This window comes from Suncus etruscus, chromosome 6, assembly GCF_024139225.1.
Source record: "Suncus etruscus isolate mSunEtr1 chromosome 6, mSunEtr1.pri.cur, whole genome shotgun sequence".
NCBI classification, from domain to species: domain Eukaryota; kingdom Metazoa; phylum Chordata; class Mammalia; order Eulipotyphla; family Soricidae; genus Suncus; species Suncus etruscus.
Genome location: NC_064853.1, coordinates 96,100,901 through 96,117,628, shown reverse-complemented (window position 1 = coordinate 96,117,628; position 16,728 = coordinate 96,100,901). Strand labels below are relative to the sequence as shown.

At 42.4% G+C, this 16,728-nt stretch overlaps 1 pseudogene; it reads right to left on the bottom strand.

Annotated features, from left to right (window-relative positions):
• Positions 1–4,953: 4,953 nt before the first annotated feature.
• Positions 4,954–5,051, bottom strand: LOC126012332 (uncharacterized; annotated as a pseudogene).
• Between the last annotated feature and the right edge of the window lie 11,677 nt (positions 5,052–16,728).

Below are 16,728 nucleotides of genomic sequence, written 5' to 3'. Positions count from 1 at the left end.
CAGTACCAAGGAGCATCTCCAGAAATTGTGACACATTTTGCTAGGGAATTGGTATTGGTGGTAGTGGTTTGGGTCAAACCAAACTCAGAGGTTATTCATGGGTCTCCCCTCAGGGGTCACTCTTGCTGGGCTTTGGGGACCATAAGTAGTGTTGGGATTGAGTTGATTGTATACAAGATAAATGATGTGTACTTACTGTCTAACAAATTTGTATGGGATACTCGAGATTTGGTGCAAACTAAATTTTGCAAGCACGATCAAGACTCCCAATTTCTGGGCAACCAACAAATAGGTGAATCACAACTATTTGCTGACTACAGTGAATACAGGCATAGAAGCTGTTCAAGACTAATCCAAAATTGGAGACATCTCTATTGTAACATCAGTGTAACCCGATTTCAAAATCATAAAAATTTATGGGGGGTTGGGCTGGAGAGATAGCATGGAGGTAAGGCATTTGCCTTGCGTGCAGAGGATGGTGGTTCAAATCCCGGCATCCCATATGGTCCCCCAAGCCTGCAAGCAGCAATTTCTGAGTGTAGAGCCAGGAATGGCCCCTGAGCACTGCCGGGTATGACCCCCAAAACTGAAAAATATATATTGGGTGGCAGAGTGATAGTACAGCAGGAAGGGCGTTTGCCTGAACACAGCTAACCCGGTTCAGTCACTGGCATTCCATATAGCCTACGGATCTTGCCAGGGGTATGTAACCTCGGATTATCACCAGGTGAGGCCCAAAATAAAATAAGAAACAGGAGTTGGACATTTTTATATTTTATTTGAATGATGATGATATGGATAAGTATATTTGAGTGTATACACTTAAAATTTGTGCCCATTGTATATATGACATAATTCAGTAAAATACTTCAGTCAATCAAGGGGAAAAAACAAGAAAATTACTGAGTAGGGACCAGAGAAATAGTTCAGTGGATAAGGGTATATGCTTTGCATGTCATAGACCAGAGTTCAATCCTTGACATCCATTGAGGTGCCCCTTGACCCCATCCAGCACCACCAGAATTAATTCCTGATTACAGAGCCAGGAATAACTCCTAAGTATGTCAGTTGTGTACTCCCCCCAAAATAAATGGGAAGAAACAATGACAGATACAAGATGTGTACTATCAGATTCACCAATGTATACACTGCCATGTCACAACATTTTTGGAAGAATACATATTTAAAAAAATTTTTTTTGGTTTTACACCCCGCCACGCTCAGGGGCTACTCCTGGCTTTGCACTCAGAAATTGCTCCTGGCAGGCTCAGGGGACCATATGGGGACCCAAATCACACAGCACCATATGGGATGCTGAAGATTGAACCTGGCTCTGTCCCTGGTTGGCAGCATGCAAGTCAAATGCCCTACTGCTGTACAATCACTCCAGCCCCAAATTTAAATCATCCAATAAAATTTACTCACAGGGGTTACTCCTGGCTCTATGCTCAGAAATTGCTCCTAGCAGGCTGGGGCACCATTTGGGATGCTGGGATTCAAACCACCGTCCTTCTGCATGCAAGACACATGCCCTACATCCATGCTATCCACATTAATGGGAGAAAAAAAAAAGCTTGTTGACTATCTTAATGAATACAGAAGAAACCTTAAGAAATTAAACTCTTGGGGCCGGAGAAGTGGCGCTAGAGGTAAGGTGTCTGCAAGCGCTAGCCAAGGAAGGACTGCGGTTAGATCCCCCGGCATCCCATATGGTCCCCCAAGCCAGGGGCAATTTCTGAGCTCTTAGCCAGGAATAACCCCTGAGCATCAAACGGGTGTGCCCCCCCCCAAAAAAAAATTGTAAAAAAAATATCAGCAAACTAGAAACAAATTTAGTTTGTTTTGTTAGGGTCCGAGTTGGTCATTTAAGTAGGCGCTGAGAGTCAAAGACCTCCAATAGTGCAAAACACAAAAGGGAGTTTATTAGGCTAGCTGAGGCCTAAGTCTCATCCAAAGCAGTGGAGTCTTGACAAGGACCCCCAATTCAAATTTTCAAGCAGTTTATATAGAGTTTACATTCAAGCTTTGACAATTCAAACATTTCATTGGTTGATACAAACAGTTCATCCTTCACCACAGAAATGATTGGCCCGGAGCCGGAGAGCATGGAAGTAGGGTGTTTGCCTTGCTTGCATGCAGAAAGATGATGCCAGCATTCCATATGGTCCCCGGAGCCTGCCAGGAGCGATTTCTGAGCGTAGAGCCAGGAGTAACCCCAAGTGCTGCCGGGTGTGACCCAAAAAATAAAAAGAAATTGGCTCATTTCCATTTGCACACAAATAACATCATTTCTTAGGACTGATGTTCCAACTTCTGACTCATCCAGTACAGAATCCATAACTGTACTTACTAGTGAAAGATGAAATGGCTTTCCTTATATCAAAATCCAAATATTCAGCATTTTTCTGGAGGTAGAAAAATTAGCCAAATTAAAGAGGAAAAACAAATGGAAAAGAAGAAATAAAACTTGATTTTGGGGGGGGGGGGGGATGTTAATGGACACACCAAGAGCTGCTCAGGGTTTAATCCAACCTTTGCACTCAGGAATTACTCCTGGTAGGCTTGGGATTCCAGGAACAAACCTGATTTGCCAAGTGCAGGGCAAATGTCCTATCCATTACTATTAAGTACCAGAAATAAAACTTATTGGGGGGGGGGGGTGACGCTAAGAGATTACTCCTGGCTATGCACTCAGAAATCGCTCCTGACTTGGGGGACCATACGGGACACGAGGAGGATTGAACTGTGCTCCTTCCTAGGTCAGCGTGTGCAAGACAAATGCCCTAACACTTGCGCCACCGCACCAGCTCCCAGAAATAAAACTTTTTAAAAAAAATTCGGGGGGGGGGGGGCTGGGCGGTGGCGCTAGAGGTAAGGTGCCTGCCTTGCCAGCGCTAGCCTAGGACGGACCACGGTTCGATCCCCGGTGTCCCATATGGTCCCCCAAGCCAGGAGCAACTTCTGAGCGCATAGCCAGGAGTAACCCCTGAGCGTCACCGGGTGTGGCCCAAAAACCAAAGAAAAAAAAAAATTCGGGGGAAGCAAACAAAACTAAAAAAATAAAAAAATAAAATTCGGGGGAGGGGTACAGCCAATAGTGTTCAGAGTTTTTTTCTGCTGCATCAGGGATCACTCCTGATTGGCTCCTGAGACCAGAGCCCTTGACCATCTATCTGTACTGTTCTGTAGCCCATCCAAAAAAATTTGTATTTACAGTTGCAGTATTCTCTTTATTTTTAATAATTGTTTTTGTTTTTGGGTCACACCCTGCAGTGCTCAGGGGTTATACCTTGCTCTATGCTTAGAAATCGCTCCTGGCAGGATTGGGGGACCATATGGGATGCTGAGATTCAAACCACCGTCCTCTATGCAAGGCAAACGCCTTACCTCCATGCTATCTCTCTGGCTCTATTTTTAATAATATTAATAGAACTTTTCCAAAGCTTATCATATGGAGTGATTTAGAAAATTTTAGCAAGGGTCAGGAGAGATAGCACAGCGGCGTTTGCCTTGCAAGCAGCCAATCCAGGACCTAAGGTGGTTGGTTCGAATCCCGGTGTCCCATATGGTCCCCCGTGCCTGCCAGGAGCTATTTCTGAGCAGACAGCCAGGAGTCATCCCTGAGCACCGCCGGGTGTGGCCCAAAAACCAAAAAAAAAAGAAAGAAAATTTTAGCAAATATGGGAAAGGCTGCTGAAGTGTTATCGATGCAAACAAGCATGGCAGAAGTCCCCCATATTTGCTCAGAAGCTCTGACTTTTTCAGAGAGGGAAGCAATTGTCCCCAAAGGAATCTATTCAGGAAATTCTGAGCCACCGTATTAGATGAGAATGTTCAACTAGATATCTTATTGATGTCAACTGTTCCTTTGGAAGTAATTCTGGATGTTAACTCCTTTCATCCATTCAACAAAAGAGTACTTACTTAATTGCCAAGTATTTGTCAAAGTGTGGGGTCCTCAAACTTTTTAAACAGGGGACCAGTTCACTGTCCCTCAGACCATTGGAGGGTCTGACTATAGTAAAAACAAAACTTAATGAACGAATTCTTATGCACACTGCATATATCTTATTTTGCAATGAAGAAACAAAACAGATACAAATACAATATGTGGCCCGCGGGCCATAGTTTGAGGACCACTAGAGGGATAATAAAAGCAAAGGCTGAGGTTGGCCTTAAACCCACCAGCATTTTAAAACTTGTAACTCCATTATGAGTTTGATCCTTTCTCCTTAGCTAGCGACTATGCTCTCTCTTGGAGAACAGAGCCAGGATCATCACTTTTTATTTCCTCATTTCTCTATTTGTGATATCTTCCTTTGATTTATTTTAGTTTTTATTTTACTTTTTGGTTTTTGGACCACACTCAATGACGCTCAGGTGTTACTCCTGGCTATGTGCTCAGAAATCGCTCCTGGCTTGCAGGACCATATGGGACACTGGGGATCGTAGTTAGCACATGCAAGGCAAACGCCATGTTACCCCATCTCCCATGCTTCCTTTGTAACCTTACCTGCTAGTAAGACCTGCTCATTTCTGGGAGGGGCCTTTGGGAGGTATCAATAGGATTACCTGAGGGGCAGGAAGAAGATTTGGGAGGAGAGATGAAGAAGAAGCAGGAGGAGGAGGGATGGCAGAATCATGTTAAGATGACAGGGCAGTGGAATAGGCTGCTTAAATGGTTAGCCTAGGTAGCTAGAGCTTTGAGTATAGCTGATGTCTCCTGAAACCTGCCTGAGTTTTTTTTTTAATTTGGGTTTTTTTTTTTTTTTTTTTGGCCACACCCAGCAGTGCTCAGGGGTTACTCCTGGCTGTCTGCTCAGAAATAGCTCCTGACAGGCATGGGGGACCATATGGGACACGGATTCAAACCAACCACCTTTGGTCCTGGATCGGCTGCTTGTAAAGCAAACGCTGCTGTGCTATCTCTTCAGGCCCTTTTTTTCTTTCTTTTTAAATATGGGCTGCTTCACGAATTTGCATGTCATCCTTGTGCAGGGGCCATGCTAATCTCTGTATCCTTCCAATTTTAGTATATGTGTTGAAGATGCGTGGTCCGAGCTGGAGAAGAAAGGCCTCACCATCCATCACCATCCAGCCCCATCCAAGGCTGTTATTCTATACACCCTATAGCTGCACTGTAGAGATAACTTCAGAGCACTGATTTTAGAGTAGCCCCTGAGTAATCACCAGTTGTGACCAAAAACTAAAATAAAAAAAACTTGAAATTAATGGGCTCATCAAAAGGCATTGGATACATGACTAATCATACAACTACAATCATATTTGTAATCACGGTGTTTAAATAGATAATTTAACAATAAAATAAGGCATTGGAGATATAAACTATGGTAGCAAAGTGTTAATAATGATTAAAGTTGAGTAGCTGGGCCATGAAAGTCTAGTATTCTGTCCTCTCTCTATCCTCGGTTTGAAATTTTTCATAATTAAAAATGTAGAGAAAGAGAGACAAAAATTCGGGGCTGGAGAGATAGCTTAGCAGTAGGGCATTTGCTTTGCAAGTGGCTGACCCAGGACCAATGGTGGTTTGAATCCCAGCATCCCATATGATGCCCCCCTCCCCCGACCCCTTGCCTGCCAGGAGTGATTTCTGAGTGCAGAGCCAGGAGTAACTCCTGAGTGCTGCCAGGTGTGGCCCAAAAACAAAAAAAGAGAGACAAAAAGTCTTGTTAATATATATATGTTTACATATATATGTTATTTTGTTTGTTTTTGGGCCACACCCGGCGGTGCTCAGGGGTTATTCCTGGCTGTCTGCTCAGAAATAACTCCTGGCAGGCACGGGGGACCATATGGGACACCAGGATTCGAACCAACCACCTTTGGTCCTGGATCGGCTGCTTGCAAGGCAAACGCCGCTGTGCTATCTCTTCGAGCCCAATATATATATATATATATTTTTGGTTCTTGCATTCGAACCAACCACCTTTGGTCCTGGATCAGCTGCTTGCAAGGCAAACGCCACTGTGCTATCTCTCCGGGCCCTGATTTATAATTTTTGAGTGATGATTTAAGATTCATGATTCAAAGGTTTATTTTAAACATCTAGTGGCCTTTTGTTCTGTTTTGTTTTTATTTTGTTTTTTTGGGTCACACCCGGCAGCGCTTATGGGCTACTCCTGGCTCTATGATCAGAAATTGCTCCTGGCATGCTCGGGGGACTATATGGGTTGCTGGGATTCAAACCAATGACTTTCTGTATGAAAGGCAAACGCCTTACCTGCATGCTATCTCTCCATCCCGGCCTTTATTTTTTTTTTAATATTTATTTATTTTGGTTTTTTGGGTCACACCCGGCAAGGCGCTCAGGTGTTACTCCTGGCTCTACACTCAGAAATCTCCCTGGCAGGCTCAGGGGACCATGTGGGATGTCAGGAAAAGAACCTGGGTCCATCCCAGGTCAGCCGCATGCAAGACAAACACCCTACCTCTGTGCTATCCTCCAGCCTGATGTAACTCTTTTGGGGAGGATTGTCACAGCTGGTGATGCTCAGGTATTACTACTAGTCAGGGATCCCTACTGGTAATGCTCCAGATACCATATAGTATGATGCTAGGATTGAACCAGAGTTGGCAAAGTACCTTATCTGTTGTTCTATCTCTCTGGCTTCATCAGTGAGAAACTCTTTGTTTCTTTTGTTTTGGGCTTACATCCCACAATGCTCAGGGTTAACTCTTAGATCTACACTCAGAAATCCCTCCTGGTGGTACTCAGGGGATATATGGGGTGCTGGGGATAGAGTTCAGATGACCATGCGCAAGACTAATGTCCTACCCCCTCTACTATCTCTTTTTTGGGGGGAGGCACACCCAGCATTATTCAGGGATTTACTTTTGGTTCTGCACTCAGAAATTGCTCCTGACAGGCCCAGGGGACCATATGGAATGCCTGGGCTCAAACCCTAACCAGCCATGTCCGCTGTGCTACCACTCTGGCCCCACTGTACTATCTCTAGCCCCAGTGGAAACTCTCTTAAAAGTTGGATTTTGGGGGGCCGGAGAGATAGCACAGCAGCGTTTGCCTTGCAAGCAGCCAATCCAGGACCTAAGGTAGTTGGTTCGAATCCCGAGTCCCATGTGGTCCCCCGAGCCTGCCAGGAGCTATTACTGAGCAGATAGCCAGGAGTAACCCCTGAGCACCGCCGGGTGTGGCCCAAAAACAAAACAAAACAAAACAAAAGTTGGATTTTTGGTCTTCCTGACAGGCTATTAATGGACTTTGCTAACTTTTTTTTTATGCTTTATAGGAGAGATCTTAACTTTCTTATTATGTTATGTTATAATCTGCCCTAGACAGAAAAATCCCTATTTCTTTTTCAAGACTCCTTTTTCTTTTTTTTCTTCTATTCTTTTTTTTTTTTTTTTTTTTTTTTTTGTGGTTTTTGGGTCACACCTGGCAGTACTCAGGGGTTACTCTTGGCTCCATGCTCAGAAATTGCTCCTGGCAGGCACGGGGGACCATATGGGATGCTGGGATTCAAACTAATGACCTTCTGCATGAAAGGCAAATGCCTTACCTCCATGCTATCTCTCCAGCCCCACTTTTTCTATTCTTTTTCAAGTAGGAAACAGTATTTTAAGATTATAATTTGGGTGCCTGAATGCTCTCTTTTTATTAATGACCATTGTATTTAGATACTTGAAATGGACAGAACTAGAAAATGCTCATTTTTCTCCCGATGTACAAATTCATCATGATACCTACAATTCCAATACAAGGTTTATACTTAACTTCTTTCTTGATCTGTATTTTCTTTTTCCCATGCTGAGAGAATCCTGGTTCTCAGTGACCCTGGGAATGATACCATAATATCACATAATTACTGATTTTCTTAACCTCATAATACACATTCGACAATCTCAATAATAACAAAAATACCAACACTACTAAAAACAATATGATTGCCATAAACAATTGATAATTCTTTAAGCAGTTCTTTCTGACCTCAGGATATATTCCACTGTGCTAAGCAATCAAATTACTTCTTCTTGAAATTCACTTATTTAAAGGTCCCTTTTGTGGGTCTTTGCCACTAACTTGATTTGTAGTTAGGTTAATTTATTTTATTTTGCTTTTAATTTTCAGAGATTGTTGTTAAATCTTCATTTTGTTTTATGGTTATATAAAATATTTACATAGTTGCTAAGTAAAACAAATCTACAACAAAGTTTGCAAACAAGTCTTGCTTGTATTTCTCTCTGTCCACAAGATTCCTCCCATCTTCCACAAACAATCTTGCAAAAACACTTGTGGCTTATCCTTCCATATATCTTTTGATATAAGCAGTTCTTTTACATAAATATTTTAACTATGAGATCCATTTCATTTTTACTAGTTAGGAACACTAGTCCTAAAAACCATCTCGAATCCTTCTTATGTACAGAAAGAATTTGACAGGGGAAAAAACCATTGATGGGACCAAAATGGCCTTCCTAGACTAATGGGATAGTTTGGAGGTCAGGTGAGAAAGTAGACTTGTCCAGTTTTCTGCACCTCATCTGTGACTGATGGAGGTAGAAAGGTATTTAGAATCTTTTCACAAGTGCCTCAACTTTTCCTGCCAGGAAATTAAGGGGTGATGACCAGCTTTGGTTTTGCATTGTTTTCCTCTGAAGATTTGGAGATTTGGCTCTTTGTAAAACATAAAATCATGTGGGGAGAAATCTGAGAAATTACATTTTTGTTTCCTGACTGGTGGTGGATTAAGAACACTGGGTTGTTCTAACCTCAGCCCACAACTGCCCACACACATCCCCACTGGCACTGCCAAGTACTGTTTCCATAGACAAGTGCCTGACTTGGGTGAACTCCACCAGCTCTCTCTCTGTGTGTGGAGGTGAGGAGCAACACATGGTTCACTACACTACTTTATGTTTCTTGCTAAAAGTGAGAGTGGAAAAACCTTCATTTTTACATTTTATTTTTTTATGAAGAGAAATTTGACCATGTGTCTCGGTTTTGAGAACCTCAAGGGACACAATAATTAGACTAGACACATGAGAATACCTGACAGACTATGACCCTTGATTAGGTTCTGGGCTTTAACACCATGACACACAATTCCAGCAGCCTCCAGAATCCTAATGGTCCCTCTCAAAAGGTCTACTTTTGTCTTATTTCAGACCAGCATTGGAAGGCACCAACTCTGTTGTCCCTAGTTAATCTCAGCATTAGCAAATAAGGCACTAGATTTCCAGTAATACCAATTCCAACAGTGACTACTAGTAAAGAGCATAGGCTAAGGACGATGATAAGTGAACTACTCTCCATCTCTTTTCCTAGCTCAAGGAATTAGCCAGCCATTGGAGAAGCAGTCTTTTCAGGGACTACCTTGCCAAACCATCACAGAAAATAATTTTTTAAATCCCGAGTAACACTTTCCTCAGACTAGCTTTTTGGGTTTTTTTTTTTTTTTTGGTTTTTGGGCCACACCCGTTTGAAGCTCAGGGGTTACTCCTGGCTATGCGCTCAGAAATCACCCCTGGCTTGGGGGGACCATATGGGACACCGGGGGATCGAACCGCGGTCCATCCACTTGCAAGGCAGACACCTAACCTGTAGCGCCACCTTCCCGGCCCCGCTTTTTGGGTTTTTGAGGGAGGGGGTCACACCTGGCAGCTCAGAAATTGTACCTGGCAGGCTTGAGGGACCATATGGGATGCTGGGAATGGAACCAAGGTCCGTCAGGGGTTGGCCACGTGCAAGGCAAATGTCCTACCTCTGTGCTATCACTCCAGCCCCAGACCAGCTTTTGAAACTTCACTTTAAGCCTGCATTTATTTATTCATATATCATTTTCTTCTGCCAGTATGTAAAGAAAGAAAATTTAAATATAATTAATTATTCTTTTGTTTTTGTTTGTTTTTTTTTTTGTTGTTTTTTTGGGGGGGGCCACACCCAGCAATGCTCAGGGTTACTCCTGGCTGTCTGCTCAGAAATAGCTCCTGGCAGGCATGGGGGACCATATGGGACACTGGGATTGGAACCAACCACCTTTGGTCCTGGATCGTCTGCTTGCAAGGCAAACGCCGCTATGCTATCTCTCCGGGCCCTTCTTCTGTTTTGTTTTTTTTTGTTTATTAATTATTCTTAATATCATCTATACTTTGCCCTGTGCTGTATAGGCCAGTTTGAAACAGCTGGACCCAGTCATGGAAGCAGAATTGTTTTGAACTCAGACCAGTGTTTTAATTTTTTCATTACAATTTTTAGTAATTTTTTCACTATAATTTTTAGTAGTTTTAGAATCTTTTTTTTAAGTTGTTTTTTTGTTTTTCGCGTTTTGTTTTTTTGGGCTACACCCGTTTGATGCTCAGGGGTTACTCCTGGCAGAAATTGCCCCTGGCTTGGGGGGACCATATGGGACACTGGGGGATCGAACCGTGGTCCTTCCTTGGCTAGCGCTTGCAAGGCAGACACCTTACCTCTAGTGCCACCTCACCGGCCCCTAGTTTTAGAATCTTAAATCATTTCTCAAAATGGCAGTGTCTTCAGACCACTTCTATGTATGTGCTTGTTTCAATTGTATTGACACACATACATGAAGTAGATATTCTTTTTGTTTGTTTGTTTTGGGGCCACACCCAGTGATGCTCAGGGGTTATTCCTGGCTATGCACTCAGAAATCGCTCCTGGCTTGTGGGACCACAACATGGAATGCCAGAGATCAAACCCAGGTCCGTCCTGGATCAACCACGTGCAAGGCAAATGCCCTACCACTGTGCTATCGCTCTGGTTCCAAAGTAGGTATTCTTGGTGTAGTTTGAAAGAAAGGCAGGGACACAGAGAAATGGAACTGGGGGGAGCAAAAGAGGCAGCTTAGAGGTACGTAACTTAGGGGCCATAGGTTTGTCTGGTAAAAAAGTGAGATATCTGTACATATTTAAACCATGAGAGTCAATTTTATAGTAATAATAGAACCAAAACTACAATAATTAAACCTAAGTATCTCGAGTTTTAGATAGGGGTTATGGACACTGCTGTTTGGATTGATGTCAGAATATTGTATATCTGGATTATTGTATGACAACAACTTTGTAGATCATACTGCTGAAATTATATATATATATATATATTGTTCCATATATGTGAACAGCAAGATAGATATAGTCAAAATGTCCATTCTAAAAATCACAGGTATGGCTGAATGGCAAAGCATGACAATGTGAGTTCAATGCCCACCATTATTCTGACATGTGCCAAATGCAATCTTGGGGCTGCTGTTGGTGGGGTTTCTGGCACCACACAAATATGAATCATCACCTCACCACAACCAAGTATGTGCAAGCACTACTGAAGTATGTGACCATTGGTAAGCATTGCAACTAAAGTGCGTGTGGACCATGCATAACGTACCTCTGGCAACCATGTGTGCAAACCCACAACCAACTGTGTGACCCCCCCCAGAGAAGTGCAACCTGAAAGTGTGCACACCAGAAGCAAAGAATGACAACCAATGACCACACAAAAACCAAGTGTGGGGTCCAAAGAGATAGCACAGCAACAGGTTGTTTCCTTTGCATGCTTCCAACCCAGGACAGACCTGGGTTCAATTCCTGCATCCCATATGGTCTCCCCAGTCTGCCAGGAGTGCAGAGCCAGGAGTAACCCCTGAGGTCAGCTGGTGTGGCCCAAAAACCAAAAACCAAAAGAGAAAAGAAAAGACACAAATCAAGTGTGTAGGGGCCACAAAGATAGCATGGAGGTGGGGCATTTGCCTTGCATGCAAAAGGTCGGTGGTTTGAATCTCGGCATTCCATATGGTCCCGGAGCCTGCCAGGAACGATTTCTGAGTGTAGAGCCAGGAGTAACCCCTGAGCGCTACCAGGTGTGACCCCCCCCCCCAAAGAAGAAAATGAAACTTTTTTTTTTTGTTTTGGTTTTTGGGTCACACCCAGCGGTGCTCAGGGGTTACTCCTGGCTGTCTGCTCAGAAATAGCTCCTGGCAGGCATGGGGGACCATACGGACTCTGGGATTCGAACCAACCACCTTTGGTTGGTTGGTTTCGGGCCCGAAAGTGAAACTTTTAAGCAGTGTTGTTAGAAAGTAAATTGGTACAATTACTTTGAAAACTAATATGGAGTTTCCTCAAAAAGCTAAATACAGAACAGCAAACTATGTCCATCTATCCAAAGAATATGAAGTTCCTGTTAATGAATGAGAAGAGGGTATATTTATACATGGAGCATTATCACTTATTAAAAGTTGGAATAGCATATTTGCAGCAAAAATGAAGCAGCTTGAGGGAACTGAGAGAAAGTAAGTCAGAAGAAAAAAGTCAGATATTAGAAGATTTCCCTCACTTGGGCCCGGAGAGATAGCACAGAGGTGTTTGCCTTGCAAGCAGCCGATCCAGGACCTAAGGTGGTTGGTTCGAATCCTGGTGTCCCATATGGTCCCCGTGCCGTCAGGAGCTATTTCTGCTTATTCTTTTTTTTTTTTTTTGGGGGGGGGGCACACCCGTTTGACACTCAGGGGTTACTCCTGGCTAAGCGCTCAGAAATCGCCCCTGGCTTGGGGGGACCATATGGGACGCCGGGGGATCTAACCGCGGTCCTTTCCTTGGCTAGAGCTTGCAAGGCAGACACCTTACCTCTAGCGCCAACTTCCCGGTCCCGGGAACTATTTCTGAGCAGACAGCCAGGAGTAACCCCTGAACACTGCCGGGTGTGGCCCAAAAACCCAAACCCCCCCCAAAAAAAAGATTTCCCTCACTTGTGAAACTTGTGAAATGTAAAGATATAAACTTTAACAGAAAATAATGAAATTGAAACCAAGACAATAGACACTATAATAGAACCAATTAATTATGGGGGAAAAGGTGAGATATAGATATGTCACAATCTTTTCACACATTTTGAAGAATTTTTCTTTGCTTCTATGACATGCTGTAATAGATTTTTCAATTATTTTTGGGGGGTTTGAACCATATCTGGCTGTGCTCAGGGCTTACTCTTGGCCCTGTGTACAGGAATCATTCCTGGCAGGTTTAGGGGACCATATGGGGTATTGGTGATTGAATCTGGATTGGCTGCATGCAAGGTATAAGTCCTACCCACTATGATATTACTCTAGTCTCTGTAATAAATTTTAAATCCTTATAAGCTAATTTAAATTTTTGAATCTTCTCATCACTTCTCTTTTTTAAATTATCATTGTCTTGAAGGTGTATCATTACTCCTGAACTTTACTTGGGGATGGGTGGGGCCATAGCCAGCTGCGCTTAGGGGTTACTCCTAGCTCTGCACTCAGAAATCGCTCCTGGCAGACTCGGGGGACCATATGGGATGCCAGAACTGTCCGGGTCTGTCGTGGGTCGGTTGTGTGCAAGGCAAATGTCCTACCGCTGTGCTATAGCTCCAGCCCCTCTCCTGAACTCTCAAAATGGATTCTGTACCTTGTAAATGATGAATTGTAGAATTATCAAGGTTTTGTTTCCTTTCTAAATTTGTTTATGGTTTGGGGGCCACATCCAGCAGCACTAGGATATTCCTAGCTCTATGCTCAGAAATTACTTCTGGTAGGCTTGAGGACCATATGGGATGCCCAGGATTGAGCCCAAGTCAACTGTGTGTAAGTCAAATGCCCTACCTGTTATGCTATCACTATAGCCCCTAGATTATCAGGCTTTGTTTTATTTCCTTTTAAAATATTTTTCTAATATTTAACTGATTTAATCTAATTGATTAGATTGGATTTGAACTAGACCTTCTAGTTTCTAATTCTCATTCTTGGATGATTACTCAAATATCTGTTTTTATCTCTTAGTGAATCTAACTAATGCATATGTGGTTCAGAAGACAGAAATTTAAATAGAGTAGACGGAGAGTTTAGGGCTTCCTATGATTCTCTCCTCTAAAGAGATTCCACTATATCCTCCTAACACCAGTTTTGCTGAACTTTGCCCTATAGTGTTTGCTCTGTTTTAGTTTCCCAGAGTAACACTGGCTGTGCCTTGCTTCAGACAAAACCTACTCATCGTGTGTGTGTGTGTGTGTGTGTGTGTGTGTGTGTGTGTGTTTTCCTGAGTAATGAGTTCTTTACAAAGTCTGTTTGCATTCACTACTGTCCAATGTTCTCAGGTTTTGGGCTTTTGTATTTAATCCAGTTTATACTAGTTTATGAAGAGATTCTATTGATTAGACTGCTCAAGAACTATGGTCTTGGGGCCGGGCGGTGGCGCTGGAGGTAAGGTGCCTGCCTTACCTGCGCTAGCCTTGGAAGGACCGCGGTTCGATCCCCCGGCATCCCATATGGTCCCCCACGCCAGGAGCGACTTCTGAGCGCATAGCCAGGAGTAACCCCTGAGCGTCACCGGGTGTGGCCCAAAAAAAAAAAAAAAAAAAAAAAAAAAAAAAGAACTATGGTCTCTTCTTATTTTGAATTATATATGTAGAATATATAGTCTATATCTTCAGTATTATGATTATTGAATACAAAATATAAAATTCTTTTTTTTTTTTGGTTTTTGGGCCACACCCGGCGATGCTCAGGGGGTTACTCCTGGCTGTTTGCTCAGAAATAGCTCCTGGCAGGCACGGGGGACCATATGGGACACCGGGATTCGAACCAACCACCTTTGGTCCTGGATCGGCTGCTTGCAAGGCAAACGCCACTGTGCTATCTCTCCGGGCCCCTCATATTTCTTTTTTGGAGTAAGGTTTAGGCATCCCTGGGAGTGTTCAGGGCTTACTCCTGGTCTAATGCTCTGGGCTTATCCCCGACAGTGTTCTGTTAAACATGTGGCTACATGTAATAAGGTAAGTGTCTGAACCCTTGTACTATCTCTCTGGCCCCTCATAGATATTTCTTATACATATGTAAAGAATCACGTTTAAATTTGTTATTTTTGGATAAACTAATTTATTTTACATATTAATTTTATATATTTATTTTCTTATATATTTTATTATATATATAATTTTATTTATTTGCTTTTTGGTTTTTGGCAGTGCTTAGGGGTTATTCCTGGCTCTATGCTCAGAAATCGCTGCTGGCAGGCTCAGGGGACCATATGGGATGCCGGGATTCGAACCACTAACCTTCAACCTTCTGCATGAAAGGCAAACGCCTTATCTCCATGCTATCTCTCTGGCTATATATATAATTTTTAGTAAGCTCTTCTTTTATTATTTATTCATTTTTATTTTATGAAGATAAAGATGTAAAGAAAGAGAACAAGGTGAAGTTACAGTGGGAAGACATCACTCATAAACAAAATTCTCAGAAGAAATCCCCTTGCTGACACCTTAATTTTGAACTTTCAGCCAAAAAAAAAATTAAGAAAAATAAAATAAGACACATGTACAATTACTTTGTCCCTCAAGTCCCCAGATTGTAGTACATTATAACATTTCTTTTTTTCTTTCTTTTTTTTTTTTTTGTTTTTTTGGGTCACACCCAGCAGTACTCAGGAATTACTCCTGGCTTTATGCTTAGAAATCACCCCCTGGCAGGCACAGGGGACCACATGGGATGTCAGGATGCGAACCACTGTCCTTCTGCTTGAAAGGCAAACACCTTACTTCCATGCTATCTCTCTGGCCCCACATTATAACAGTACACAAAGCAATTTAAAGTATTTATTTTATATTTTTAGATTTTCTCCTCTTCTGTCAATTTACTTTCTGATAGTTTTATTTATTTAGTATAAGTTTAGTTTGTGAATAGATTTCTATTTAAGACAAACATGGAATTAACAATTATTAATTATTAATTAAAGTAGAAGACAGAATATGGTAGCAAATGTTTCTGTCTTAATTTGAATCCTTACAAAACAGTTCTTAGGGTCGAAAGCAATAGCACAATAGATAGGCGTTTGCCTTGCATGTGGCGACCTGGGTTCAATCCGCTGCATCCTATATGGTTCCCTGAGTCTTCCAGAAGTGATTTCTGAGCTCAGAGCCATTAGTAACCCTGAGTGATGCTGGATGTGGCCCCAAGAAAACAAAAATCAAAAAACAAACAACAGAAAAAAAAAAACAAACCCAGATGTCCAAGGATGCTAGACTGGAGAAAAAATGTTCTGTAGTTATTAAAATGGTTTACATTAAAAGTCTGGTTTTTTTTGGGGGGGGTTGTTTTTTGGGTCACACCTGTCAGCACTCAGGGGTTACTCCTGGCTCTATGCTCAGAAATCGCTCTTGGAGGGTTTGGGGGACCATATGGGATGCTGGGATTCGAACCACCGTCCTTCTGAATGCAAGGCAAACGCTTTACCTCCATGCTATCTCTCTAGCTCCTTGGGTTTTTTTTTTTGTTTGTTTTGTTTTGTTTTTTTGTTTTTGGGTTTTTTTGGTGTTGTTTGAAATAAGGGAAGGAAGCTACAAATGTAGGGCCAGTTGCTGAAAAAAAGTGTTTTTTGTTTGTTAGTTTGTTTTGGTGTTTTTTTTTTTGGGGGGGGGGTCACACCTGGAGACACTAAGGAGTTACTCCTGGCTCCACGCTCAGAAATCGCTTCTGGCAGGCTCCGGAGACCATTTGGGAAGCCAGGATTTGAACCAATGACCTTCTGCATGAAAGGCAAATGCCCTACCTCCATGCTATCTCTCTGGCCCCATGTTTGTTTGTTTTTATAAAAAAGTCTTCGACATATAAATGGCCAAAAGAGAATGTGAAAATATTTTCTCTGCATCATTTATCAGAGACATGCAAATGAAATGAGATATCATTTATACTAGAGAGACCAACACATATTACAATACAA